Consider the following 23584-nt stretch of genomic DNA (forward strand, 5'->3'; position numbering starts at 1 on the left):
GTGTTTCCGCCTGGGATCGAACCGGGGACCTTCTGCGTGTTAGGCAGACGTGATAACCGCTACACCACGGAAACTGCTTGTGTGCACCTTACTTCACAGACAACTTGTAGTGATGTTGCCATCGTAACTAAAAAATTCAATAAATGTGGTACTTGCAAAACGAAGAGACATGCAGCAGATCCACACACGACGTGGCTCATTGGAGGACAATACGACAGAGGCAGGAAAATTCTGTTCCCGCCCGGGATCGAACCGGGGACCTTCTGCGTGTGAAGCAGACGTGATAACCGCTACACTACGGAAACGACGGACCCGAGCAGTCCATCCTTGTTCACTCGAACTTGCCTCAGCCTTTCTCTCGTCCGCGAATGCACACACGACAGTTCTTTTGTCAGCCTGGAACCCATCACAGCCGAGGGCTCAAGAAGTCTTCGGGGTGCTCGAGAGGGTGTCTGCCGTAGCACCCCTAACGAGATAGCGGCGTTTCGCGCAGTCGTTATTGCAAGTCATATCAGCAAAAGCAATCACTTTCTCAGCAGCAGGCAGTGCGAGCCCAGCGGCAGCTCTACATGAAGGTACCAATAGCCCAGGAAGGCCGCCGACCGCGGGAATTCGCGGCGCCCCCATCCCGCCAGCGTACACGAGACCCCCAGGTCACCCTGGACCACGTCGAGGGACTGCAATAATTGGCATTCGCCGTGTCGCAGGGCTCGTTGGTCTAGGGGTATGATTCCTGCTTAGGGTGCAGGAGGTCCCGGGTTCAAATCCCGGACGAGCCCTAGCGTTTTGTGCAAACTGATCGCACGTCAGTGGCTGAGTCAGCGCAAAAAGCTCGCCGTCAATATCAAATGAATTTCTTATTCGATGTGAGCAATTGACACTCTGATCCAACGCGTGAAGGCGATTACGAAGGGTTCGGGTACAGATGGTAGCAGATGCATGTTAGTAAGTCTTGCTTAAAGTGATGAAAAAGTGTTTCCGCCCGGGATCGAACCGGGGACCTTCTGCGTGTTAGGCAGACGTGATAACCGCTACACCACGGAAACTGCTTGTGTGCACCTTACTTCACAGACAACTTGTAGTGATGTTGCCATCGTAACTAAAAAATTCAATAAATGTGGTACTTGCAAAACGAAGAGACATGCAGCAGATCCACACACGACGTGGCTCATTGGAGGACAATACGACAGAGGCAGGAAAATTCTGTTCCCGCCCGGGATCGAACCGGGGACCTTCTGCGTGTGAAGCAGACGTGATAACCGCTACACTACGGAAACGACGGACTCGAGCAGTCCATCCTTGTTCACTCGAACTTGCCTCAGCCTTTCTCTCGTCCGCGAATGCACACACGACAGTTCTTTTGTCAGCCTGGAACCCATCACAGCCGAGGGCTCAAGAAGTCTTCGGGGTGCTCGAGAGGGTGTCTGCCGTAGCACCCCTAACGAGATAGCGGCGTTTCGCGCAGTCGTTATTGCAAGTCATATCAGCAAAAGCAATCACTTTCTCAGCAGCAGGCAGTGCGAGCCCAGCGGCAGCTCTACATGAAGGTACCAATAGCCCAGGAAGGCCGCCGACCGCGGGAATTCGCGGCGCCCCCATCCCGCCAGCGTACACGAGACCCCCAGGTCACCCTGGACCACGTCGAGGGACTGCAATAATTGGCATTCGCCGTGTCACAGGGCTCGTTGGTCTAGGGGTATGATTCCTGCTTAGGTTGCAGGAGGTCCCGGGTTCAAATCCCGGACGAGCCCTAGCGTTTTGTGCAAACTGATCGCACGTCAGTGGCTGAGTCAGCGCAAAAAGCTCGCCGTCAATATCAAATGAATTTCTTATTCGATGTGAGCAATTGACACTCTGATCCAACGCGTGAAGGCGATTACATAGGGTTCGGGTACAGATGGTAGCAGATGCATGTTAGTAAGTCTTGCTTAAAGTGATGAAAAAGTGTTTCCGCCCGGAATCGAACCGGGGACCTTCTGCGTGTTAGGCAGACGTGATAACCGCTACACCACGGAAACTGCTTGTGTGCACCTTACTTCACAGATAACTTGTAGTGATGTTGCCATCGTAACTAAAAAATTCAATAAATGTGGTACTTGCAAAACAAAGAGACATGCAGCAGATCCACACACGACGTGGCTCATTGGAGGACAATACGACAGAGGCAGGAAAATTCTGTTCCCGCCCGGAATCGAACCGGGGACCTTCTGCGTGTGAAGCAGACGTGATAACCGCTACACTACGGAAACGACGGACCCGAGCAGTCCATCCTTGTTCACTCGAACTTGCCTCAGCCTTTCTCTCGTCCGCGAATGCACACACGACAGTTCTTTTGTCAGCCTGGAACCCATCACAGCCGAGGGCTCAAGAAGTCTTCGGGGTGCTCGAGAGGGTGTCTGCCGTAGCACCCCTAACGAGATAGCGGCGTTTCGCGCAGTCGTTATTGCAAGTCATATCAGCAAAAGCAATCACTTTCTCAGCAGCAGGCAGTGCGAGCCCAGCGGCAGCTCTACATGAAGGTACCAATAGCCCAGGAAGGCCGCCGACCGCGGGAATTCGCGGCGCCCCCATCCCGCCAGCGTACACGAGACCCCCAGGTCACCCTGGACCACGTCGAGGGACTGCAATAATTGGCATTCGCCGTGTCACAGGGCTCGTTGGTCTAGGGGTATGATTCCTGCTTAGGTTGCAGGAGGTCCCGGGTTCAAATCCCGGACGAGCCCTAGCGTTTTGTGCAAACTGATCGCACGTCAGTGGCTGAGTCAGCGCAAAAAGCTCGCCGTCAATATCAAATGAATTTCTTATTCGATGTGAGCAATTGACACTCTGATCCAACGCGTGAAGGCGATTACATAGGGTTCGGGTACAGATGGTAGCAGATGCATGTTAGTAAGTCTTGCTTAAAGTGATGAAAAAGTGTTTCCGCCCGGAATCGAACCGGGGACCTTCTGCGTGTTAGGCAGACGTGATAACCGCTACACCACGGAAACTGCTTGTGTGCACCTTACTTCACAGACAACTTGTAGTGATGTTGCCATCGTAACTAAAAAATTCAATAAATGTGGTACTTGCAAAACAAAGAGACATGCAGCAGATCCACACACGACGTGGCTCATTGGAGGACAATACGACAGAGGCAGGAAAATTCCGTTCCCGCCCGGAATCGAACCGGGGACCTTCTGCGTGTGAAGCAGACGTGGTAACCGCTACACTACGGAAACGACGGACCCGAGCAGTCCATCCTTGTTCACTCGAACTTGCCTCAGCCTTTCTCTCGTCCGCGAATGCACACACGACAGTTCTTTTGTCAGCCTGGAACCCATCACAGCCGAGGGCTCAAGAAGTCTTCGGGGTGCTCGAGAGGGTGTCTGCCGTAGCACCCCTAACGAGATAGCGGCGTTTCGCGCAGTCGTTATTGCAAGTCATATCAGCAAAAGCAATCACTTTCTCAGCAGCAGGCAGTGCGAGCCCAGCGGCAGCTCTACATGAAGGTACCAATAGCCCAGGAAGGCCGCCGACCGCGGGAATTCGCGGCGCCCCCATCCCGCCAGCGTACACGAGACCCCCAGGTCACCCTGGACGACGTCGAGGGACTGCAATAATTGGCATTCGCCGTGTCACAGGGCTCGTTGGTCTAGGGGTATGATTCCTGCTTAGGGTGCAGGAGGTCCCGGGTTCAAATCCCGGGCGAGCCGTAGCGTTTTGTGCAAACTGATCGCACGTCAGTGGCTGAGTCAGCGCAAAAAGCTCGCCGTCAATATCAAATGAATTTCTTATTCGATGTGAGCAATTGACACTCTGATCCAACGCGTGAAGGCGATTACGAAGGGTTCGGGTACAGATGGTAGCAGATGCATGTTAGTAAGTCTTGCTTAAAGTGATGAAAAAGTGTTTCCGCCCGGGATCGAACCGGGGACCTTCTGCGTGTTAGGCAGACGTCATAACCGCTACACCACGGAAACTGCTTGTGTGCACCTTACTTCACAGACAACTTGTAGTGATGTTGCCATCGTAACTAAAAAATTCAATAAATGTGGTACTTGCAAAACGAAGAGACATGCAGCAGATCCACACACGACGTGGCTCATTGGAGGACAATACGACAGAGGCAGGAAAATTCTGTTCCCGCCCGGGATCGAACCGGGGACCTTCTGCGTGTGAAGCAGACGTGATAACCGCTACACTACGGAAACGACGGAGCCGAGCAGTCCATCCTTGTTCACTCGAACTTGCCTCAGCCTTTCTCTCGTCCGCGAATGCACACACGACAGTTCTTTTGTCAGCCTGGAACCCATCACAGCCGAGGGCTCAAGAAGTCTTCGGGGTGCTCGAGAGGGTGTCTGCCGTAGCACCCCTAACGAGATAGCGGCGTTTCGCGCAGTCGTTATTGCAAGTCATATCAGCAAAAGCAATCACTTTCTCAGCAGCAGGCAGTGCGAGCCCAGCGGCAGCTCTACATGAAGGTACCAATAGCCCAGGAAGGCCGCCGACCGCGGGAATTCGCGGCGCCCCCATCCCGCCAGCGTACACGAGACCCCCAGGTCACCCTGGACGACGTCGAGGGACTGCAATAATTGGCATTCGCCGTGTCACAGGGCTCGTTGGTCTAGGGGTATGATTCCTGCTTAGGGTGCAGGAGGTCCCGGGTTCAAATCCCGGACGAGCCCTAGCGTTTTGTGCAAACTGATCGCACGTCAGTGGCTGAGTCAGCGCAAAAAGCTCGCCGTCAATATCAAATGAATTTCTTATTCGATGTGAGCAATTGACACTCTGATCCAACGCGTGAAGGCGATTACGAAGGGTTCGGGTACAGATGGTAGCAGATGCATGTTAGTAAGTCTTGCTTAAAGTGATGAAAAAGTGTTTCCGCCTGGGATCGAACCGGGGACCTTCTGCGTGTTAGGCAGACGTGATAACCGCTACACCACGGAAACTGCTTGTGTGCACCTTACTTCACAGACAACTTGTAGTGATGTTGCCATCGTAACTAAAAAATTCAATAAATGTGGTACTTGCAAAACGAAGAGACATGCAGCAGATCCACACACGACGTGGCTCATTGGAGGACAATACGACAGAGGCAGGAAAATTCTGTTCCCGCCCGGGATCGAACCGGGGACCTTCTGCGTGTGAAGCAGACGTGATAACCGCTACACTACGGAAACGACGGACCCGAGCAGTCCATCCTTGTTCACTCGAACTTGCCTCAGCCTTTCTCTCGTCCGCGAATGCACACACGACAGTTCTTTTGTCAGCCTGGAACCCATCACAGCCGAGGGCTCAAGAAGTCTTCGGGGTGCTCGAGAGGGTGTCTGCCGTAGCACCCCTAACGAGATAGCGGCGTTTCGCGCAGTCGTTATTGCAAGTCATATCAGCAAAAGCAATCACTTTCTCAGCAGCAGGCAGTGCGAGCCCAGCGGCAGCTCTACATGAAGGTACCAATAGCCCAGGAAGGCCGCCGACCGCGGGAATTCGCGGCGCCCCCATCCCGCCAGCGTACACGAGACCCCCAGGTCACCCTGGACCACGTCGAGGGACTGCAATAATTGGCATTCGCCGTGTCGCAGGGCTCGTTGGTCTAGGGGTATGATTCCTGCTTAGGGTGCAGGAGGTCCCGGGTTCAAATCCCGGACGAGCCCTAGCGTTTTGTGCAAACTGATCGCACGTCAGTGGCTGAGTCAGCGCAAAAAGCTCGCCGTCAATATCAAATGAATTTCTTATTCGATGTGAGCAATTGACACTCTGATCCAACGCGTGAAGGCGATTACGAAGGGTTCGGGTACAGATGGTAGCAGATGCATGTTAGTAAGTCTTGCTTAAAGTGATGAAAAAGTGTTTCCGCCCGGGATCGAACCGGGGACCTTCTGCGTGTTAGGCAGACGTGATAACCGCTACACCACGGAAACTGCTTGTGTGCACCTTACTTCACAGACAACTTGTAGTGATGTTGCCATCGTAACTAAAAAATTCAATAAATGTGGTACTTGCAAAACGAAGAGACATGCAGCAGATCCACACACGACGTGGCTCATTGGAGGACAATACGACAGAGGCAGGAAAATTCTGTTCCCGCCCGGGATCGAACCGGGGACCTTCTGCGTGTGAAGCAGACGTGATAACCGCTACACTACGGAAACGACGGACTCGAGCAGTCCATCCTTGTTCACTCGAACTTGCCTCAGCCTTTCTCTCGTCCGCGAATGCACACACGACAGTTCTTTTGTCAGCCTGGAACCCATCACAGCCGAGGGCTCAAGAAGTCTTCGGGGTGCTCGAGAGGGTGTCTGCCGTAGCACCCCTAACGAGATAGCGGCGTTTCGCGCAGTCGTTATTGCAAGTCATATCAGCAAAAGCAATCACTTTCTCAGCAGCAGGCAGTGCGAGCCCAGCGGCAGCTCTACATGAAGGTACCAATAGCCCAGGAAGGCCGCCGACCGCGGGAATTCGCGGCGCCCCCATCCCGCCAGCGTACACGAGACCCCCAGGTCACCCTGGACCACGTCGAGGGACTGCAATAATTGGCATTCGCCGTGTCACAGGGCTCGTTGGTCTAGGGGTATGATTCCTGCTTAGGTTGCAGGAGGTCCCGGGTTCAAATCCCGGACGAGCCCTAGCGTTTTGTGCAAACTGATCGCACGTCAGTGGCTGAGTCAGCGCAAAAAGCTCGCCGTCAATATCAAATGAATTTCTTATTCGATGTGAGCAATTGACACTCTGATCCAACGCGTGAAGGCGATTACATAGGGTTCGGGTACAGATGGTAGCAGATGCATGTTAGTAAGTCTTGCTTAAAGTGATGAAAAAGTGTTTCCGCCCGGAATCGAACCGGGGACCTTCTGCGTGTTAGGCAGACGTGATAACCGCTACACCACGGAAACTGCTTGTGTGCACCTTACTTCACAGACAACTTGTAGTGATGTTGCCATCGTAACTAAAAAATTCAATAAATGTGGTACTTGCAAAACAAAGAGACATGCAGCAGATCCACACACGACGTGGCTCATTGGAGGACAATACGACAGAGGCAGGAAAATTCTGTTCCCGCCCGGAATCGAACCGGGGACCTTCTGCGTGTGAAGCAGACGTGATAACCGCTACACTACGGAAACGACGGACCCGAGCAGTCCATCCTTGTTCACTCGAACTTGCCTCAGCCTTTCTCTCGTCCGCGAATGCACACACGACAGTTCTTTTGTCAGCCTGGAACCCATCACAGCCGAGGGCTCAAGAAGTCTTCGGGGTGCTCGAGAGGGTGTCTGCCGTAGCACCCCTAACGAGATAGCGGCGTTTCGCGCAGTCGTTATTGCAAGTCATATCAGCAAAAGCAATCACTTTCTCAGCAGCAGGCAGTGCGAGCCCAGCGGCAGCTCTACATGAAGGTACCAATAGCCCAGGAAGGCCGCCGACCGCGGGAATTCGCGGCGCCCCCATCCCGCCAGCGTACACGAGACCCCCAGGTCACCCTGGACCACGTCGAGGGACTGCAATAATTGGCATTCGCCGTGTCACAGGGCTCGTTGGTCTAGGGGTATGATTCCTGCTTAGGTTGCAGGAGGTCCCGGGTTCAAATCCCGGACGAGCCCTAGCGTTTTGTGCAAACTGATCGCACGTCAGTGGCTGAGTCAGCGCAAAAAGCTCGCCGTCAATATCAAATGAATTTCTTATTCGATGTGAGCAATTGACACTCTGATCCAACGCGTGAAGGCGATTACATAGGGTTCGGGTACAGATGGTAGCAGATGCATGTTAGTAAGTCTTGCTTAAAGTGATGAAAAAGTGTTTCCGCCCGGAATCGAACCGGGGACCTTCTGCGTGTTAGGCAGACGTGATAACCGCTACACCACGGAAACTGCTTGTGTGCACCTTACTTCACAGACAACTTGTAGTGATGTTGCCATCGTAACTAAAAAATTCAATAAATGTGGTACTTGCAAAACAAAGAGACATGCAGCAGATCCACACACGACGTGGCTCATTGGAGGACAATACGACAGAGGCAGGAAAATTCCGTTCCCGCCCGGAATCGAACCGGGGACCTTCTGCGTGTGAAGCAGACGTGATAACCGCTACACTACGGAAACGACGGACCCGAGCAGTCCATCCTTGTTCACTAGAACTTGCCTCAGCCTTTCTCTCGTCCGCGAATGCACACACGACAGTTCTTTTGTCAGCCTGGAACCCATCACAGCCGAGGGCTCAAGAAGTCTTCGGGGTGCTCGAGAGGGTGTCTGCCGTAGCACCCCTAACGAGATAGCGGCGTTTCGCGCAGTCGTTATTGCAAGTCATATCAGCAAAAGCAATCACTTTCTCAGCAGCAGGCAGTGCGAGCCCAGCGGCAGCTCTACATGAAGGTACCAATAGCCCAGGAAGGCCGCCGACCGCGGGAATTCGCGGCGCCCCCATCCCGCCAGCGTACACGAGACCCCCAGGCCACCCTGGACCACGTCGAGGGACTGCAATAATTGGCATTCGCCGTGTCACAGGGCTCGTTGGTCTAGGGGTAAGATTCCTGCTTAGGGTGCAGGAGGTCCCGGGTTCAAATCCCGGACGAGCCCTAGCGTTTTGTGCAAACTGATCGCACGTCAGTGGCTGAGTCAGCGCAAAAAGCTCGCCGTCAATATCAAATGAATTTCTTATTCGATGTGAGCAATTGACACTCTGATCCAACGCGTGAAGGCGATTACGAAGGGTTCGGGTACAGATGGTAGCAGATGCATGTTAGTAAGTCTTGCTTAAAGTGATGAAAAAGTGTTTCCGCCCGGAATCGAACCGGGGACCTTCTGCGTGTTAGGCAGACGTGATAACCGCTACACCACGGAAACTGCTTGTGTGCACCTTACTTCACAGACAACTTGTAGTGATGTTGCCATCGTAACTAAAAAATTCAATAAATGTGGTACTTGCAAAACGAAGAGACATGCAGCAGATCCACACACGACGTGGCTCATTGGAGGACAATACGACAGAGGCAGGAAAATTCTGTTCCCGCCCGGGATCGAACCGGGGACTTTCTGCGTGTGAAGCAGACGTGATAACCGCTACACTACGGAAACGACGGACCCGAGCAGTCCATCCTTGTTCACTCGAACTTGCCTCAGCCTTTCTCTCGTCCGCGAATGCACACACGACAGTTCTTTTGTCAGCCTGGAACCCATCACAGCCGAGGGCTCAAGAAGTCTTCGGGGTGCTCGAGAGGGTGTCTGCCGTAGCACCCCTAACGAGATAGCGGCGTTTCGCGCAGTCGTTATTGCAAGTCATATCAGCAAAAGCAATCACTTTCTCAGCAGCAGGCAGTGCGAGCCCAGCGGCAGCTCTACATGAAGGTACCAATAGCCCAGGAAGGCCGCCGACCGCGGGAATTCGCGGCGCCCCCATCCCGCCAGCGTACACGAGACCCCCAGGTCACCCTGGACGACGTCGAGGGACTGCAATAATTGGCATTCGCCGTGTCACAGGGCTCGTTGGTCTAGGGGTATGATTCCTGCTTAGGGTGCAGGAGGTCCCGGGTTCAAATCCCGGACGAGCCCTAGCGTTTTGTGCAAACTGATCGCACGTCAGTGGCTGAGTCAGCGCAAAAAGCTCGCCGTCAATATCAAATGAATTTCTTATTCGATGTGAGCAATTGACACTCTGATCCAACGCGTGAAGGCGATTACGAAGGGTTCGGGTACAGATGGTAGCAGATGCATGTTAGTAAGTCTTGCTTAAAGTGATGAAAAAGTGTTTCCGCCTGGGATCGAACCGGGGACCTTCTGCATGTTAGGCAGACGTGATAACCGCTACACCACGGAAACTGCTTGTGTGCACCTTACTTCACAGACAACTTGTAGTGATGTTGCCATCGTAACTAAAAAATTCAATAAATGTGGTACTTGCAAAACGAAGAGACATGCAGCAGATCCACACACGACGTGGCTCATTGGAGGACAATACGACAGAGGCAGGAAAATTCTGTTCCCGCCCGGGATCGAACCGGGGACCTTCTGCGTGTGAAGCAGACGTGATAACCGCTACACTACGGAAACGACGGACCCGAGCAGTCCATCCTTGTTCACTCGAACTTGCCTCAGCCTTTCTCTCGTCCGCGAATGCACACACGACAGTTCTTTTGTCAGCCTGGAACCCATCACAGCCGAGGGCTCAAGAAGTCTTCGGGGTGCTCGAGAGGGTGTCTGCCGTAGCACCCCTAACGAGATAGCGGCGTTTCGCGCAGTCGTTATTGCAAGTCATATCAGCAAAAGCAATCACTTTCTCAGCAGCAGGCAGTGCGAGCCCAGCGGCAGCTCTACATGAAGGTACCAATAGCCCAGGAAGGCCGCCGACCGCGGGAATTCGCGGCGCCCCCATCCCGCCAGCGTACACGAGACCCCCAGGTCACCCTGGACGACGTCGAGGGACTGCAATAATTGGCATTCGCCGTGTCGCAGGGCTCGTTGGTCTAGGGGTATGATTCCTGCTTAGGGTGCAGGAGGTCCCGGGTTCAAATCCCGGACGAGCCCTAGCGTTTTGTGCAAACTGATCGCACGTCAGTGGCTGAGTCAGCGCAAAAAGCTCGCCGTCAATATCAAATGAATTTCTTATTCGATGTGAGCAATTGACACTCTGATCCAACGCGTGAAGGCGATTACGAAGGGTTCGGGTACAGATGGTAGCAGATGCATGTTAGTAAGTCTTGCTTAAAGTGATGAAAAAGTGTTTCCGCCCGGGATCGAACCGGGGACCTTCTGCGTGTTAGGCAGACGTGATAACCGCTACACCACGGAAACTGCTTGTGTGCACCTTACTTCACAGACAACTTGTAGTGATGTTGCCATCGTAACTAAAAAATTCAATAAATGTGGTACTTGCAAAACGAAGAGACATGCAGCAGATCCACACACGACGTGGCTCATTGGAGGACAATACGACAGAGGCAGGAAAATTCTGTTCCCGCCCGGGATCGAACCGGGGACCTTCTGCGTGTGAAGCAGACGTGATAACCGCTACACTACGGAAACGACGGACTCGAGCAGTCCATCCTTGTTCACTCGAACTTGCCTCAGCCTTTCTCTCGTCCGCGAATGCACACACGACAGTTCTTTTGTCAGCCTGGAACCCATCACAGCCGAGGGCTCAAGAAGTCTTCGGGGTGCTCGAGAGGGTGTCTGCCGTAGCACCCCTAACGAGATAGCGGCGTTTCGCGCAGTCGTTATTGCAAGTCATATCAGCAAAAGCAATCACTTTCTCAGCAGCAGGCAGTGCGAGCCCAGCGGCAGCTCTACATGAAGGTACCAATAGCCCAGGAAGGCCGCCGACCGCGGGAATTCGCGGCGCCCCCATCCCGCCAGCGTACACGAGACCCCCAGGTCACCCTGGACCACGTCGAGGGACTGCAATAATTGGCATTCGCCGTGTCACAGGGCTCGTTGGTCTAGGGGTATGATTCCTGCTTAGGTTGCAGGAGGTCCCGGGTTCAAATCCCGGACGAGCCCTAGCGTTTTGTGCAAACTGATCGCACGTCAGTGGCTGAGTCAGCGCAAAAAGCTCGCCGTCAATATCAAATGAATTTCTTATTCGATGTGAGCAATTGACACTCTGATCCAACGCGTGAAGGCGATTACATAGGGTTCGGGTACAGATGGTAGCAGATGCATGTTAGTAAGTCTTGCTTAAAGTGATGAAAAAGTGTTTCCGCCCGGAATCGAACCGGGGACCTTCTGCGTGTTAGGCAGACGTGATAACCGCTACACCACGGAAACTGCTTGTGTGCACCTTACTTCACAGACAACTTGTAGTGATGTTGCCATCGTAACTAAAAAATTCAATAAATGTGGTACTTGCAAAACAAAGAGACATGCAGCAGATCCACACACGACGTGGCTCATTGGAGGACAATACGACAGAGGCAGGAAAATTCCGTTCCCGCCCGGAATCGAACCGGGGACCTTCTGCGTGTGAAGCAGACGTGATAACCGCTACACTACGGAAACGACGGACCCGAGCAGTCCATCCTTGTTCACTAGAACTTGCCTCAGCCTTTCTCTCGTCCGCGAATGCACACACGACAGTTCTTTTGTCAGCCTGGAACCCATCACAGCCGAGGGCTCAAGAAGTCTTCGGGGTGCTCGAGAGGGTGTCTGCCGTAGCACCCCTAACGAGATAGCGGCGTTTCGCGCAGTCGTTATTGCAAGTCATATCAGCAAAAGCAATCACTTTCTCAGCAGCAGGCAGTGCGAGCCCAGCGGCAGCTCTACATGAAGGTACCAATAGCCCAGGAAGGCCGCCGACCGCGGGAATTCGCGGCGCCCCCATCCCGCCAGCGTACACGAGACCCCCAGGCCACCCTGGACCACGTCGAGGGACTGCAATAATTGGCATTCGCCGTGTCACAGGGCTCGTTGGTCTAGGGGTAAGATTCCTGCTTAGGGTGCAGGAGGTCCCGGGTTCAAATCCCGGACGAGCCCTAGCGTTTTGTGCAAACTGATCGCACGTCAGTGGCTGAGTCAGCGCAAAAAGCTCGCCGTCAATATCAAATGAATTTCTTATTCGATGTGAGCAATTGACACTCTGATCCAACGCGTGAAGGCGATTACGAAGGGTTCGGGTACAGATGGTAGCAGATGCATGTTAGTAAGTCTTGCTTAAAGTGATGAAAAAGTGTTTCCGCCCGGAATCGAACCGGGGACCTTCTGCGTGTTAGGCAGACGTGATAACCGCTACACCACGGAAACTGCTTGTGTGCACCTTACTTCACAGACAACTTGTAGTGATGTTGCCATCGTAACTAAAAAATTCAATAAATGTGGTACTTGCAAAACGAAGAGACATGCAGCAGATCCACACACGACGTGGCTCATTGGAGGACAATACGACAGAGGCAGGAAAATTCTGTTCCCGCCCGGGATCGAACCGGGGACTTTCTGCGTGTGAAGCAGACGTGATAACCGCTACACTACGGAAACGACGGACCCGAGCAGTCCATCCTTGTTCACTCGAACTTGCCTCAGCCTTTCTCTCGTCCGCGAATGCACACACGACAGTTCTTTTGTCAGCCTGGAACCCATCACAGCCGAGGGCTCAAGAAGTCTTCGGGGTGCTCGAGAGGGTGTCTGCCGTAACACCCCTAACGAGATAGCGGCGTTTCGCGCAGTCGTTATTGCAAGTCATATCAGCAAAAGCAATCACTTTCTCAGCAGCAGGCAGTGCGAGCCCAGCGGCAGCTCTACATGAAGGTACCAATAGCCCAGGAAGGCCGCCGACCGCGGGAATTCGCGGCGCCCCCATCCCGCCAGCGTACACGAGACCCCCAGGTCACCCTGGACGACGTCGAGGGACTGCAATAATTGGCATTCGCCGTGTCGCAGGGCTCGTTGGTCTAGGGGTATGATTCCTGCTTAGGTTGCAGGAGGTCCCGGGTTCAAATCCCGGACGAGCCCTAGCGTTTTGTGCAAACTGATCGCACGTCAGTGGCTGAGTCAGCGCAAAAAGCTCGCCGTCAATATCAAATGAATTTCTTATTCGATGTGAGCAATTGACACTCTGATCCAACGCGTGAAGGCGATTACATAGGGTTCGGGTACAGATGGTAGCAGATGCATGTTAGTAAGTCTTGCTTAAAGTGATGAAAAAGTGTTTCCGCCCGGAATCGAACCGTGGACCTTCTGCGTGTTAGGCAGACGTGATAACCGCTACACCACGGAAACTGCTTGTGTGCACCTTACTTCACAGACAACTTGTAGTGATGTTGCCATCGTAACTAAAAAATTCAATAAATGTGGTACTTGCAAAACAAAGAGACATGAAGCAGATCCACACACGACGTGGCTCATTGGAGGACAATACGACAGAGGCAGGAAAATTCTGTTCCCGCCCGGAATCGAACCGGGGACCTTCTGCGTGTGAAGCAGACGTGATAACCGCTACACTACGGAAACGACGGACCCGAGCAGTCCATCCTTGTTCACTCGAACTTGCCTCAGCCTTTCTCTCGTCCGCGAATGCACACACGACAGTTCTTTTGTCAGCCTGGAACCCATCACAGCCGAGGGCTCAAGAAGTCTTCGGGGTGCTCGAGAGGGTGTCTGCCGTAGCACCCCTAACGAGATAGCGGCGTTTCGCGCAGTCGTTATTGCAAGTCATATCAGCAAAAGCAATCACTTTCTCAGCAGCAGGCAGTGCGAGCCCAGCGGCAGCTCTACATGAAGGTACCAATAGCCCAGGAAGGCCGCCGACCGCGGGAATTCGCGGCGCCCCCATCCCGCCAGCGTACACGAGACCCCCAGGTCACCCTGGACCACGTCGAGGGACTGCAATAATTGGCATTCGCCGTGTCACAGGGCTCGTTGGTCTAGGGGTATGATTCCTGCTTAGGTTGCAGGAGGTCCCGGGTTCAAATCCCGGACGAGCCCTAGCGTTTTGTGCAAACTGATCGCACGTCAGTGGCTGAGTCAGCGCAAAAAGCTCGCCGTCAATATCAAATGAATTTCTTATTCGATGTGAGCAATTGACACTCTGATCCAACGCGTGAAGGCGATTACATAGGGTTCGGGTACAGATGGTAGCAGATGCATGTTAGTAAGTCTTGCTTAAAGTGATGAAAAAGTGTTTCCGCCCGGGATCGAACCGGGGACCTTCTGCGTGTTAGGCAGACGTGATAACCGCTACACCACGGAAACTGCTTGTGTGCACCTTACTTCACAGACAACTTGTAGTGATGTTGCCATCGTAACTAAAAAATTCAATAAATGTGGTACTTGCAAAACGAAGAGACATGCAGCAGATCCACACACGACGTGGCTCATTGGAGGACAATACGACAGAGGCAGGAAAATTCTGTTCCCGCCCGGGATCGAACCGGGGACCTTCTGCGTGTGAAGCAGACGTGATAACCGCTACACTACGGAAACGACGGACTCGAGCAGTCCATCCTTGTTCACTCGAACTTGCCTCAGCCTTTCTCTCGTCCGCGAATGCACACACGACAGTTCTTTTGTCAGCCTGGAACCCATCACAGCCGAGGGCTCAAGAAGTCTTCGGGGTGCTCGAGAGGGTGTCTGCCGTAGCACCCCTAACGAGATAGCGGCGTTTCGCGCAGTCGTTATTGCAAGTCATATCAGCAAAAGCAATCACTTTCTCAGCAGCAGGCAGTGCGAGCCCAGCGGCAGCTCTACATGAAGGTACCAATAGCCCAGGAAGGCCGCCGACCGCGGGAATTCGCGGCGCCCCCATCCCGCCAGCGTACACGAGACCCCCAGGTCACCCTGGACCACGTCGAGGGACTGCAATAATTGGCATTCGCCGTGTCACAGGGCTCGTTGGTCTAGGGGTATGATTCCTGCTTAGGTTGCAGGAGGTCCCGGGTTCAAATCCCGGACGAGCCCTAGCGTTTTGTGCAAACTGATCGCACGTCAGTGGCTGAGTCAGCGCAAAAAGCTCGCCGTCAATATCAAATGAATTTCTTATTCGATGTGAGCAATTGACACTCTGATCCAACGCGTGAAGGCGATTACATAGGGTTCGGGTACAGATGGTAGCAGATGCATGTTAGTAAGTCTTGCTTAAAGTGATGAAAAAGTGTTTCCGCCCGGAATCGAACCGGGGACCTTCTGCGTGTTAGGCAGACGTGATAACCGCTACACCACGGAAACTGCTTGTGTGCACCTTACTTCACAGACAACTTGTAGTGATGTTGCCATCGTAACTAAAAAATTCAATAAATGTGGTACTTGCAAAACAAAGAGACATGCAGCAGATCCACACACGACGTGGCTCATTGGAGGACAATACGACAGAGGCAGGAAAATTCTGTTCCCGCCCGGAATCGAACCGGGGACCTTCTGCGTGTGAAGCAGACGTGATAACCGCTACACTACGGAAACGACGGACCCGAGCAGTCCATCCTTGTTCACTCGAACTTGCCTCAGCCTTTCTCTCGTCCGCGAATGCACACACGACAGTTCTTTTGTCAGCCTGGAACCCATCACAGCCGAGGGCTCAAGAAGTCTTCGGGGTGCTCGAGAGGGTGTCTGCCGTAGCACCCCTAACGAGATAGCGGCGTTTCGCGCAGTCGTTATTGCAAGTCATATCAGCAAAAGCAATCACTTTCTCAGCAGCAGGCAGTGCGAGCCCAGCGGCAGCTCTACATGAAGGTACCAATAGCCCAGGAAGGCCGCCGACCGCGGGAATTCGCGGCGCCCCCATCCCGCCAGCGTACACGAGACCCCCAGGTCACCCTGGACCACGTCGAGGGACTGCAATAATTGGCATTCGCCGTGTCACAGGGCTCGTTGGTCTAGGGGTATGATTCCTGCTTAGGTTGCAGGAGGTCCCGGGTTCAAATCCCGGACGAGCCCTAGCGTTTTGTGCAAACTGATCGCACGTCAGTGGCTGAGTCAGCGCAAAAAGCTCGCCGTCAATATCAAATGAATTTCTTATTCGATGTGAGCAATTGACACTCTGATCCAACGCGTGAAGGCGATTACATAGGGTTCGGGTACAGATGGTAGCAGATGCATGTTAGTAAGTCTTGCTTAAAGTGATGAAAAAGTGTTTCCGCCCGGAATCGAACCGGGGACCTTCTGCGTGTTAGGCAGACGTGATAACCGCTACACCACGGAAACTGCTTGTGTGCACCTTACTTCACAGACAACTTGTAGTGATGTTGCCATCGTAACTAAAAAATTCAATAAATGTGGTACTTGCAAAACAAAGAGACATGCAGCAGATCCACACACGACGTGGCTCATTGGAGGACAATACGACAGAGGCAGGAAAATTCCGTTCCCGCCCGGAATCGAACCGGGGACCTTCTGCGTGTGAAGCAGACGTGATAACCGCTACACTACGGAAACGACGGACCCGAGCAGTCCATCCTTGTTCACTAGAACTTGCCTCAGCCTTTCTCTCGTCCGCGAATGCACACACGACAGTTCTTTTGTCAGCCTGGAACCCATCACAGCCGAGGGCTCAAGAAGTCTTCGGGGTGCTCGAGAGGGTGTCTGCCGTAGCACCCCTAACGAGATAGCGGCGTTTCGCGCAGTCGTTATTGCAAGTCATATCAGCAAAAGCAATCACTTTCTCAGCAGCAGGCAGTGCAAGCCCAGCGGCAGCTCTACATGAAGGTACCAATAGCCCAGGAAGGCCGCCGACCGCGGGAATTCGCGGCGCCCCCATCCCGCCAGCGTACACGAGACCCCCAGGCCACCCTGGACCACGTCGAGGGACTGCAATAATTGGCATTCGCCGTGTCACAGGGCTCGTTGGTCTAGGGGTATAGTTCCGCTTCAGACGCCGTGCAGTGTGGACGTGCCTAGTCTTCCGCTCCGCCGTAGCGTTACGTATAGTGGACTATCGTTTTTGTTTACGTGTTGTGTTGCAACTTCTGTGAGTGTTTCTCCGTCGTTGTTTCGTACCTTGTGTTACTTTCTGTCCTTATTTCAGTGTTTTTTGTGTAGCGGTTTCGACCGCATATTTTGAAAATGTCGTCCCAGGTTATTCCTCGTCAGGCTACAGTTAGTTTTGCTTTTGACAAGTCAACCCGCCATGTGCAACCTAGTTCTCTTGAGATTCATGATTGGTTGGTAGATACCTTTGGTGTTCATTCGGATCAGGTGCACACTGCTTATTTTGATACCGAACTGTATGTTTTCTTTGTTAAGTTTATGGACCCACTTCAGGTTGATAAAATTCTTTCTAAATATGGTCATCAAGTTCTCTTTCGGCATCGGGATGATTCTGTCAGTACCGTGCTGCTTTCCAATGCTTCCATCACGTATACCAATGTTCGTGTTTACAACCTTCCACCGGAGGTGGATAATGTCTATCTTAAGGAGGGTCTACAGAAGTATGGTGATGTAAAGAGCATTCGCCTTGAACGCTGGTCAAGCCAACATCGCCTGCAATGTTACAGTGGTATTCGTTCAGTCGAAATGCACGTTAAGCAGAATATTCCATCTCACCTGCAGATCGGTGGATATCGTGTCCATGTAACATATAGTGGTCAGGTGGGCACCTGTTTTTTGTGCAATGAAAGTGGTCACGTGCGTACCGACTGTCCGCGGAGAGTTTTTGTTTTAAAAAATTCTCTCGAACAGCGTCGCAAGTTAACGGTCGCTGACCTCGTTGCAGGTGGTTCTGCTCTTGGTGTAGCACAGTCCAGTGGTAGTAGCGCCCCTCCACAGGTTTTGCGCACCCCTGATACAGAATTTCCTCCTTTGCGTGCTAAATCTGATGTTGTTCCGTCTGTCCCTCAGGTGGGTGTGCCACTTTTGAATAATAAGAGGCGTCGCCCACACGATGGAAATAGTACGGATGAGGATCTCCCTGAGATGCCCCAGTCCGAGCGACCGGCATCCTCCGAGCCACTGTGTACTGTAGCTGCTCCCTGCCCTCCTGAGGTAGCGGTTCCGGTGGCGGCTGCTGGCGCCCCTCCGGCCTCCGACGCAGCTTCTCTCGAGTCGGGTCGTCGGTCGGGCCTGTTGGCGCCGCCTTCCGAACCGACTTCGATGTCACAACAAGTGGAGCCGCGACAACTTCCTGCTTCGCTGCCCCATACCTCTGCCAGCGGAGCTGCTCCGCTTCCTTCCAACTCTGCGGCCTCGGACCTTCCTGCTCACGTTTCGCCTCCGTGCAGTTCATGTTTGCCGGAAGCTAGTGCAGGTGTTGACCATTCCGTTTTGTCGGATGTTTCCCCCGCGACCCCGGATCCCGCATGTGGACCGGCGCGGGTGGTGTCGGATACAGAACTTGACCCTCCTACGTCACCGGCGGCTGAAGTTTCCTTGCCCGTCAGCCGACGCAAGTTACGCGTTCAGCCGAACGTTAATGCTGTTCGTAAAAAACCGAAACGTAAGGGATCCGCGGAACGGGGTAGCAGTCCCCCTCCCTCGGATGCCTCTGCCACCCCTGCTATGGACTGTGACGCTGGTGCGTCGGTGTAGGTGATTTGTTTTCTCGCTTTTCTCTCTATGGTTCAAGCATACACCTTTCTTACCTTAAATGTTAACCGTATTGAGTCCGACGTTCGCATTGCCTCTTTGCGGCAGTTTATTTACGACGCCTGTGCGGACGTAGTGTTTTTGCAGGAAGTGTTGTTTTCTGATCTCTCTCTACCTGGATTTCAAACTGTTTTTAATGTCGCGCCGGAATATTCAACAGGAACTGCTCTTTTCTTTCGAGAGGGCATTCCTATTACTGACATTGAATTCCTTGACTCTGGCCGTGGGATTGGTTGTCGTCTTTTTGATCTCCGCCTCGTTGTTTTGTATGCCCCCTCTGGTTCGGGTCACACTGTGGCTCGATCGCGCTTTTATAAAGAAGAGCTTATTTATCTTTTGCGCCAGAGTCCTCGGAGTCTCCTGCTCGGAGGCGATTTTAATTGTGTTTTACGCCCTGCAGACCAGTCCCCCAATTTTAATTATTGCCGTGATTTACATGACTTAGTTCGTACGATGCATCTGCGTGATGTTTGGGAACACAAATATCCAACCCTGGTGAAATATACGTTTTTTACCGCGTCCTCATGCAGTAGACTCGACAGATTCTATTTATCTGATTTTTTATGTGATAAAATTCTTTCTGTCGATGTTATTCCTACTAGTTTTTCTGATCATTGTGCTTTTACTGCAACTGTAAATCTTAGTCGCCAACCTGCAAAACTTTATCGTTCCCAGTGGATGTTAAATGTTTCCCACCTTGCCGACAGTGCTATGGATGATGTTATAAGTGGCGTGTGGGAGCGATGTCTTCGCTCTGTCCCGCGATACCCCTCCTTGCTGGTTTGGTGGACTGCGTTTGCCAAGCCCAAGATTCGTCAGACTTTGATTTTCTACTGTGCTGCTAGGACGCGTGATTTTAAGAACACGTATGAATATTACTACTCTGTCCTGCGTGAACTATATGACGCGGCGGGTACCTCTCCACTGCGGATCCATGATGTTCGTCGTATTAAAGCCAAGCTCTTGAGCCTTAAACGACGACAGATGGATGGTCTGCGAGTTAAGTCGAAACCTCACTCTCTTGTTGAAGGTGAACTGACATCCTTGTACCACCTGCTACGGCATCAGACTCGTCGTCGTCGCTCCTTCATCTCTTCTCTTACGGTGGATGATGGGCGACAGCTTAGTGCACAGGAGGAAATGGTTCGTGTTCTTCATCAGTATTACACTAGTCTCTATTCTGCCGATGATTCTGGTGAGTCTCTTTCGGATGATGTCTTTGGGGATCTAACTGCGACGATCGCGCCTGACGCGAACGGCGAATTTCTCCGGGAGTTCCAGGTAGATGATGTTTTCGATTTTATTGCTCGCTCTCCGTCCAGTAAATCGCCGGGTCCAGACGGCCTGCCTAAAGAATTTTATCTCCGTTTTTGGCCTCTTTTGGGTGGCATTTTTACGCAGATTTTAAATGAGATTGTCAGAGGGATGGATGTGCCTGCCGATTTTAAAGTAGGGAAAATTGTTTTAATTCCGAAGTCCTCTGGTCGTTTATCTGCTGCCAATCTTCGTCCGCTCACATTGCTGAATTTTGACTATAAGACAGCTGCTAGAGCGCTCAATAGCCGGCTGTCTTCTCTGCTTCGGGGTGTGATTGGTGCACATCAATGTTGTTTTCATGATAGATCTATTCTGACACCAGTAGCCGAATATCGGGATGTTGTCTCGGTTGCGGCGGTTACAAACGTACATTGTGCCTTTGCCTTCCTTGATTTTTATAAGGCTTTTGATCACGTCAGTCATGTGTTTTTAGATCGTGTTTTAGGTACAATAGGTTTTAACGCTTCATCACGTGGTGTTCTTGGCAATTTGTATAGGGGAATAACAGCTCGGGTGTCAGTCAATGGGCAGCTGACGCCGCCCATTGCTATCCGCCGCGGAGTGCCTCAGGGTAGTCCGCTCTCTATGTCTTTATTCGTTTTGTCCCTGGAACCGCTGCTTCGGACTATTGCTCTCAAGCTTCAGGGTATGTCCCTCTCTGGTGGGAAGCTCTCGGTTAAGGCATATGCGGATGATGTCGTTGTTCTCCTCCGTCAACGAGATGATATCCCGTTGTTGAAAGGGGCAGTTGATGCATACTGTCGTGTCTCTGGAGCGCGTCTCAATCAGGGTAAATGTAAGTTCCTTGATATTCGAGGATTTCGCGATGCTGACGTCCCTTGGGCCACTTTTGTCGATCGCCATACGTCCTTGGGGATTATCATTGATCGGTGTCCTCTAAAAATGGCGGCTCTCAATTGGAAATCTGTCACCGAGAAGATACAGGGGGCTCTGATGGTCCATGAGCAGCGCTCTGCTACCATTTTGCAAAAAGTCAGAATTTTAGACACCTACGTTCTATGTAAAGCTTATTATGTTGCTCAGCTGTTCCCACTTCCCATGATGGTGGCGAAAAGGTTGCGCCAATTGTCTAGCAGGTTTATATGGAAGGGCCATCTATTCAAGTTACGTTACGAGGTAATGACGAAACCGCGTCTCTCCGGAGGCTTGGGCCTCTCTGACATTACTCGCAAGGCGTCTGCTTTGTACGTCCGCCGAACGACTCTAATTGTTACGCAAGAAGTGACTTCAATTACATCCAGGCTTTTTACTGTTGTGCGTCCGGCGAGCCTTGCTCCACCTGTCGATGTCGGACGCCTAAATTTTAAGTTGAAACACATTCGGGAATTTTACATTGCGGTGAGTTACCTCGGTGACGTCTTCTTGCGGCGACCGGTGCCAACGACCAAGAGCTTGATTGCCCGCTGGGAGGGGCTGGCCAGTCCCAATCCAATAGAACTGGCGTCTCCATCCGTGTCCTGGAGGAACGTCTGGAAGAACGTTAGTCTGCCGATCCACTCTATGGCCGTGGCGTCCACGTGGTATAGGGTAATAAATAATTTGGTTCCCACCAATGTACGACTGCACCGTATTGGTCTTTCTGACACGGACACCTGTACTCGGTGTGGTCTCCTGGATACCCTTGAACATCGATTCACCTGCTGTGGGCACCTTGCTAATTGGCGTTGGCTCAGGAAACAACTTGCTTTTGTCACTAGGTCTGCTGAAGCCGCTTATACTATTGACATCATCGTCCGGCCCGATTCTTCCTTTTTTCCGCGGACGAAGCTCCATACCGTCATGTGGTTGATTGGCCATTTCGTACATTTTGTCAACAGTTGTCATGAAGAGGATGGACACCTCGCGTTTCGGCAGTACATGCTTACTGCTTACTGGCAGCGCTTGCGATTGCCAGGCCTCCGAGATGATTTTGCCAATATGCTTAGCCTGACATTTGAAAGAGAGGGTGTTGGCTAAGGTCACCTGTGTGAGCCATTTTCCTTTATACTGTTTCTGATTTTGCCGCCTTTATGTATGTTTCTTCTCTACACCAGGACTGAAGTTTTCGTGTTTTAACCTTTATTTCAGTAAGCAGTCTACATTATATAGTCATGTTTTAGGATTTTAATTTCAGTACTGTACTTCTTTTGCAGTGGCTAAAAAAAAAAAAAAAAAAAAAAAAGTGGTTAAGGCGTTGGACAAAAAAAAAAAAAAAAAAATGGTTAAGGCATTCAAAAAAAAAAAAAAAAAAAAAAAAAAAAAGGGGTATGATTCCTGCTTAGGGTGCAGGAGGTCCCGGGTTCAAATCCCGGACGAGCCCTAGCGTTTTGTGCGAACTGATCGCACGTCAGTGGCTGAGTCAGCGCAAAAAGCTCGCCGTCAATATCAAATGAATTTCTTATTCGATGTGAGCAATTGACACTCTGATCCAACGCGTGAAGGCGATTACGAAGGGTTCGGGTACAGATGGTAGCAGATGCATGTTAGTAAGTCTTGCTTAAAGTGATGAAAAAGTGTTTCCGCCCGGAATCGAACCGGGGACCTTCTGCGTGTTAGGCAGACGTGATAACCGCTACACCACGGAAACTGCTTGTGTGCACCTTACTTCACAGACAACTTGTAGTGATGTTGCCATCGTAACTAAAAAATTCAATAAATGTGGTACTTGCAAAACGAAGAGACATGCAGCAGATCCACACACGACGTGGCTCATTGGAGGACAATACGACAGAGGCAGGAAAATTCTGTTCCCGCCCGGGATCGAACCGGGGACTTTCTGCGTGTGAAGCAGACGTGATAACCGCTACACTACGGAAACGACGGACCCGAGCAGTCCATCCTTGTTCACTCGAACTTGCCTCAGCCTTTCTCTCGTCCGCGAATGCACACACGACAGTTCTTTTGTCAGCCTGGAACCCATCACAGCCGAGGGCTCAAGAAGTCTTCGGGGTGCTCGAGAGGGTGTCTGCCGTAGCACCCCTAACGAGATAGCGGCGTTTCGCGCAGTCGTTATTGCAAGTCATATCAGCAAAAGCAATCACTTTCTCAGCAGCAGGCAGTGCGAGCCCAGCGGCAGCTCTACATGAAGGTACCAATAGCCCAGGAAGGCCGCCGACCGCGGGAATTCGCGGCGCCCCCATCCCGCCAGCGTACACGAGACCCCCAGGTCACCCTGGACGACGTCGAGGGACTGCAATAATTGGCATTCGCCGTGTCACAGGGCTCGTTGGTCTAGGGGTATGATTCCTGCTTAGGGTGCAGGAGGTCCCGGGTTCAAATCCCGGACGAGCCCT

The 23584-nt window shown here is 52.2% G+C and overlaps 56 non-coding genes across 56 annotated transcripts; 18 read left to right on the plus strand and 38 right to left on the minus strand.

Moving 5' to 3' along the window:
• Nucleotide 1: 1 nt before the first annotated feature.
• On the minus strand, nucleotides 2–74 carry Trnav-aac. The gene has a single exon. It is a non-coding gene; the product is annotated as a tRNA-Val (tRNA).
• Nucleotides 75–232: 158 nt separating this feature from the next.
• Trnav-cac lies at nucleotides 233–305 on the minus strand. The gene has a single exon. It is a non-coding gene; the product is annotated as a tRNA-Val (tRNA).
• Nucleotides 306–707: 402 nt separating this feature from the next.
• Nucleotides 708–779, plus strand: Trnap-agg. Its single transcript has one exon. It is a non-coding gene; the product is annotated as a tRNA-Pro (tRNA).
• A 194-nt stretch (nucleotides 780–973) lies between these two features.
• Trnav-aac lies at nucleotides 974–1046 on the minus strand. Its single transcript has one exon. It is a non-coding gene; the product is annotated as a tRNA-Val (tRNA).
• Nucleotides 1047–1204: 158 nt separating this feature from the next.
• Trnav-cac lies at nucleotides 1205–1277 on the minus strand. Its single transcript has one exon. It is a non-coding gene; the product is annotated as a tRNA-Val (tRNA).
• Nucleotides 1278–1679: 402 nt separating this feature from the next.
• Nucleotides 1680–1751, plus strand: Trnap-agg. The gene has a single exon. It is a non-coding gene; the product is annotated as a tRNA-Pro (tRNA).
• A 194-nt stretch (nucleotides 1752–1945) lies between these two features.
• On the minus strand, nucleotides 1946–2018 carry Trnav-aac. Its single transcript has one exon. It is a non-coding gene; the product is annotated as a tRNA-Val (tRNA).
• A 158-nt stretch (nucleotides 2019–2176) lies between these two features.
• Nucleotides 2177–2249, minus strand: Trnav-cac. The gene has a single exon. It is a non-coding gene; the product is annotated as a tRNA-Val (tRNA).
• A 402-nt stretch (nucleotides 2250–2651) lies between these two features.
• Trnap-agg lies at nucleotides 2652–2723 on the plus strand. Its single transcript has one exon. It is a non-coding gene; the product is annotated as a tRNA-Pro (tRNA).
• A 194-nt stretch (nucleotides 2724–2917) lies between these two features.
• Trnav-aac lies at nucleotides 2918–2990 on the minus strand. Its single transcript has one exon. It is a non-coding gene; the product is annotated as a tRNA-Val (tRNA).
• Nucleotides 2991–3148: 158 nt separating this feature from the next.
• Nucleotides 3149–3221, minus strand: Trnav-cac. The gene has a single exon. It is a non-coding gene; the product is annotated as a tRNA-Val (tRNA).
• A 402-nt stretch (nucleotides 3222–3623) lies between these two features.
• On the plus strand, nucleotides 3624–3695 carry Trnap-agg. The gene has a single exon. It is a non-coding gene; the product is annotated as a tRNA-Pro (tRNA).
• A 194-nt stretch (nucleotides 3696–3889) lies between these two features.
• Trnav-aac lies at nucleotides 3890–3962 on the minus strand. The gene has a single exon. It is a non-coding gene; the product is annotated as a tRNA-Val (tRNA).
• A 158-nt stretch (nucleotides 3963–4120) lies between these two features.
• On the minus strand, nucleotides 4121–4193 carry Trnav-cac. Its single transcript has one exon. It is a non-coding gene; the product is annotated as a tRNA-Val (tRNA).
• Nucleotides 4194–4595: 402 nt separating this feature from the next.
• Trnap-agg lies at nucleotides 4596–4667 on the plus strand. Its single transcript has one exon. It is a non-coding gene; the product is annotated as a tRNA-Pro (tRNA).
• A 194-nt stretch (nucleotides 4668–4861) lies between these two features.
• On the minus strand, nucleotides 4862–4934 carry Trnav-aac. Its single transcript has one exon. It is a non-coding gene; the product is annotated as a tRNA-Val (tRNA).
• A 158-nt stretch (nucleotides 4935–5092) lies between these two features.
• Trnav-cac lies at nucleotides 5093–5165 on the minus strand. The gene has a single exon. It is a non-coding gene; the product is annotated as a tRNA-Val (tRNA).
• A 402-nt stretch (nucleotides 5166–5567) lies between these two features.
• Nucleotides 5568–5639, plus strand: Trnap-agg. The gene has a single exon. It is a non-coding gene; the product is annotated as a tRNA-Pro (tRNA).
• A 194-nt stretch (nucleotides 5640–5833) lies between these two features.
• Nucleotides 5834–5906, minus strand: Trnav-aac. Its single transcript has one exon. It is a non-coding gene; the product is annotated as a tRNA-Val (tRNA).
• A 158-nt stretch (nucleotides 5907–6064) lies between these two features.
• Trnav-cac lies at nucleotides 6065–6137 on the minus strand. Its single transcript has one exon. It is a non-coding gene; the product is annotated as a tRNA-Val (tRNA).
• Nucleotides 6138–6539: 402 nt separating this feature from the next.
• On the plus strand, nucleotides 6540–6611 carry Trnap-agg. Its single transcript has one exon. It is a non-coding gene; the product is annotated as a tRNA-Pro (tRNA).
• A 194-nt stretch (nucleotides 6612–6805) lies between these two features.
• Nucleotides 6806–6878, minus strand: Trnav-aac. The gene has a single exon. It is a non-coding gene; the product is annotated as a tRNA-Val (tRNA).
• A 158-nt stretch (nucleotides 6879–7036) lies between these two features.
• Trnav-cac lies at nucleotides 7037–7109 on the minus strand. The gene has a single exon. It is a non-coding gene; the product is annotated as a tRNA-Val (tRNA).
• Nucleotides 7110–7511: 402 nt separating this feature from the next.
• Nucleotides 7512–7583, plus strand: Trnap-agg. The gene has a single exon. It is a non-coding gene; the product is annotated as a tRNA-Pro (tRNA).
• A 194-nt stretch (nucleotides 7584–7777) lies between these two features.
• On the minus strand, nucleotides 7778–7850 carry Trnav-aac. The gene has a single exon. It is a non-coding gene; the product is annotated as a tRNA-Val (tRNA).
• A 158-nt stretch (nucleotides 7851–8008) lies between these two features.
• Trnav-cac lies at nucleotides 8009–8081 on the minus strand. The gene has a single exon. It is a non-coding gene; the product is annotated as a tRNA-Val (tRNA).
• A 402-nt stretch (nucleotides 8082–8483) lies between these two features.
• On the plus strand, nucleotides 8484–8555 carry Trnap-agg. Its single transcript has one exon. It is a non-coding gene; the product is annotated as a tRNA-Pro (tRNA).
• Nucleotides 8556–8749: 194 nt separating this feature from the next.
• On the minus strand, nucleotides 8750–8822 carry Trnav-aac. The gene has a single exon. It is a non-coding gene; the product is annotated as a tRNA-Val (tRNA).
• Nucleotides 8823–8980: 158 nt separating this feature from the next.
• Nucleotides 8981–9053, minus strand: Trnav-cac. The gene has a single exon. It is a non-coding gene; the product is annotated as a tRNA-Val (tRNA).
• A 402-nt stretch (nucleotides 9054–9455) lies between these two features.
• Nucleotides 9456–9527, plus strand: Trnap-agg. Its single transcript has one exon. It is a non-coding gene; the product is annotated as a tRNA-Pro (tRNA).
• A 194-nt stretch (nucleotides 9528–9721) lies between these two features.
• Trnav-aac lies at nucleotides 9722–9794 on the minus strand. Its single transcript has one exon. It is a non-coding gene; the product is annotated as a tRNA-Val (tRNA).
• Nucleotides 9795–9952: 158 nt separating this feature from the next.
• On the minus strand, nucleotides 9953–10025 carry Trnav-cac. Its single transcript has one exon. It is a non-coding gene; the product is annotated as a tRNA-Val (tRNA).
• Nucleotides 10026–10427: 402 nt separating this feature from the next.
• On the plus strand, nucleotides 10428–10499 carry Trnap-agg. Its single transcript has one exon. It is a non-coding gene; the product is annotated as a tRNA-Pro (tRNA).
• A 194-nt stretch (nucleotides 10500–10693) lies between these two features.
• Trnav-aac lies at nucleotides 10694–10766 on the minus strand. The gene has a single exon. It is a non-coding gene; the product is annotated as a tRNA-Val (tRNA).
• A 158-nt stretch (nucleotides 10767–10924) lies between these two features.
• Nucleotides 10925–10997, minus strand: Trnav-cac. Its single transcript has one exon. It is a non-coding gene; the product is annotated as a tRNA-Val (tRNA).
• A 402-nt stretch (nucleotides 10998–11399) lies between these two features.
• Nucleotides 11400–11471, plus strand: Trnap-agg. The gene has a single exon. It is a non-coding gene; the product is annotated as a tRNA-Pro (tRNA).
• Nucleotides 11472–11665: 194 nt separating this feature from the next.
• Nucleotides 11666–11738, minus strand: Trnav-aac. Its single transcript has one exon. It is a non-coding gene; the product is annotated as a tRNA-Val (tRNA).
• A 158-nt stretch (nucleotides 11739–11896) lies between these two features.
• Trnav-cac lies at nucleotides 11897–11969 on the minus strand. The gene has a single exon. It is a non-coding gene; the product is annotated as a tRNA-Val (tRNA).
• Nucleotides 11970–12371: 402 nt separating this feature from the next.
• Nucleotides 12372–12443, plus strand: Trnap-agg. The gene has a single exon. It is a non-coding gene; the product is annotated as a tRNA-Pro (tRNA).
• Nucleotides 12444–12637: 194 nt separating this feature from the next.
• Trnav-aac lies at nucleotides 12638–12710 on the minus strand. Its single transcript has one exon. It is a non-coding gene; the product is annotated as a tRNA-Val (tRNA).
• A 158-nt stretch (nucleotides 12711–12868) lies between these two features.
• Nucleotides 12869–12941, minus strand: Trnav-cac. The gene has a single exon. It is a non-coding gene; the product is annotated as a tRNA-Val (tRNA).
• Nucleotides 12942–13343: 402 nt separating this feature from the next.
• Trnap-agg lies at nucleotides 13344–13415 on the plus strand. The gene has a single exon. It is a non-coding gene; the product is annotated as a tRNA-Pro (tRNA).
• A 194-nt stretch (nucleotides 13416–13609) lies between these two features.
• Nucleotides 13610–13682, minus strand: Trnav-aac. Its single transcript has one exon. It is a non-coding gene; the product is annotated as a tRNA-Val (tRNA).
• Nucleotides 13683–13840: 158 nt separating this feature from the next.
• Nucleotides 13841–13913, minus strand: Trnav-cac. Its single transcript has one exon. It is a non-coding gene; the product is annotated as a tRNA-Val (tRNA).
• A 402-nt stretch (nucleotides 13914–14315) lies between these two features.
• Trnap-agg lies at nucleotides 14316–14387 on the plus strand. The gene has a single exon. It is a non-coding gene; the product is annotated as a tRNA-Pro (tRNA).
• A 194-nt stretch (nucleotides 14388–14581) lies between these two features.
• Nucleotides 14582–14654, minus strand: Trnav-aac. The gene has a single exon. It is a non-coding gene; the product is annotated as a tRNA-Val (tRNA).
• A 158-nt stretch (nucleotides 14655–14812) lies between these two features.
• Trnav-cac lies at nucleotides 14813–14885 on the minus strand. Its single transcript has one exon. It is a non-coding gene; the product is annotated as a tRNA-Val (tRNA).
• Nucleotides 14886–15287: 402 nt separating this feature from the next.
• Trnap-agg lies at nucleotides 15288–15359 on the plus strand. Its single transcript has one exon. It is a non-coding gene; the product is annotated as a tRNA-Pro (tRNA).
• Nucleotides 15360–15553: 194 nt separating this feature from the next.
• Nucleotides 15554–15626, minus strand: Trnav-aac. The gene has a single exon. It is a non-coding gene; the product is annotated as a tRNA-Val (tRNA).
• A 158-nt stretch (nucleotides 15627–15784) lies between these two features.
• Nucleotides 15785–15857, minus strand: Trnav-cac. The gene has a single exon. It is a non-coding gene; the product is annotated as a tRNA-Val (tRNA).
• A 402-nt stretch (nucleotides 15858–16259) lies between these two features.
• Nucleotides 16260–16331, plus strand: Trnap-agg. The gene has a single exon. It is a non-coding gene; the product is annotated as a tRNA-Pro (tRNA).
• Nucleotides 16332–16525: 194 nt separating this feature from the next.
• On the minus strand, nucleotides 16526–16598 carry Trnav-aac. The gene has a single exon. It is a non-coding gene; the product is annotated as a tRNA-Val (tRNA).
• A 158-nt stretch (nucleotides 16599–16756) lies between these two features.
• Trnav-cac lies at nucleotides 16757–16829 on the minus strand. The gene has a single exon. It is a non-coding gene; the product is annotated as a tRNA-Val (tRNA).
• Nucleotides 16830–22805: 5976 nt separating this feature from the next.
• Nucleotides 22806–22878, minus strand: Trnav-aac. Its single transcript has one exon. It is a non-coding gene; the product is annotated as a tRNA-Val (tRNA).
• A 158-nt stretch (nucleotides 22879–23036) lies between these two features.
• Nucleotides 23037–23109, minus strand: Trnav-cac. The gene has a single exon. It is a non-coding gene; the product is annotated as a tRNA-Val (tRNA).
• Nucleotides 23110–23511: 402 nt separating this feature from the next.
• On the plus strand, nucleotides 23512–23583 carry Trnap-agg. Its single transcript has one exon. It is a non-coding gene; the product is annotated as a tRNA-Pro (tRNA).
• Nucleotide 23584: the final 1 nt, after the last annotated feature.

This window comes from Schistocerca piceifrons, chromosome 2, assembly GCF_021461385.2.
Source record: "Schistocerca piceifrons isolate TAMUIC-IGC-003096 chromosome 2, iqSchPice1.1, whole genome shotgun sequence".
NCBI classification, from domain to species: domain Eukaryota; kingdom Metazoa; phylum Arthropoda; class Insecta; order Orthoptera; family Acrididae; genus Schistocerca; species Schistocerca piceifrons.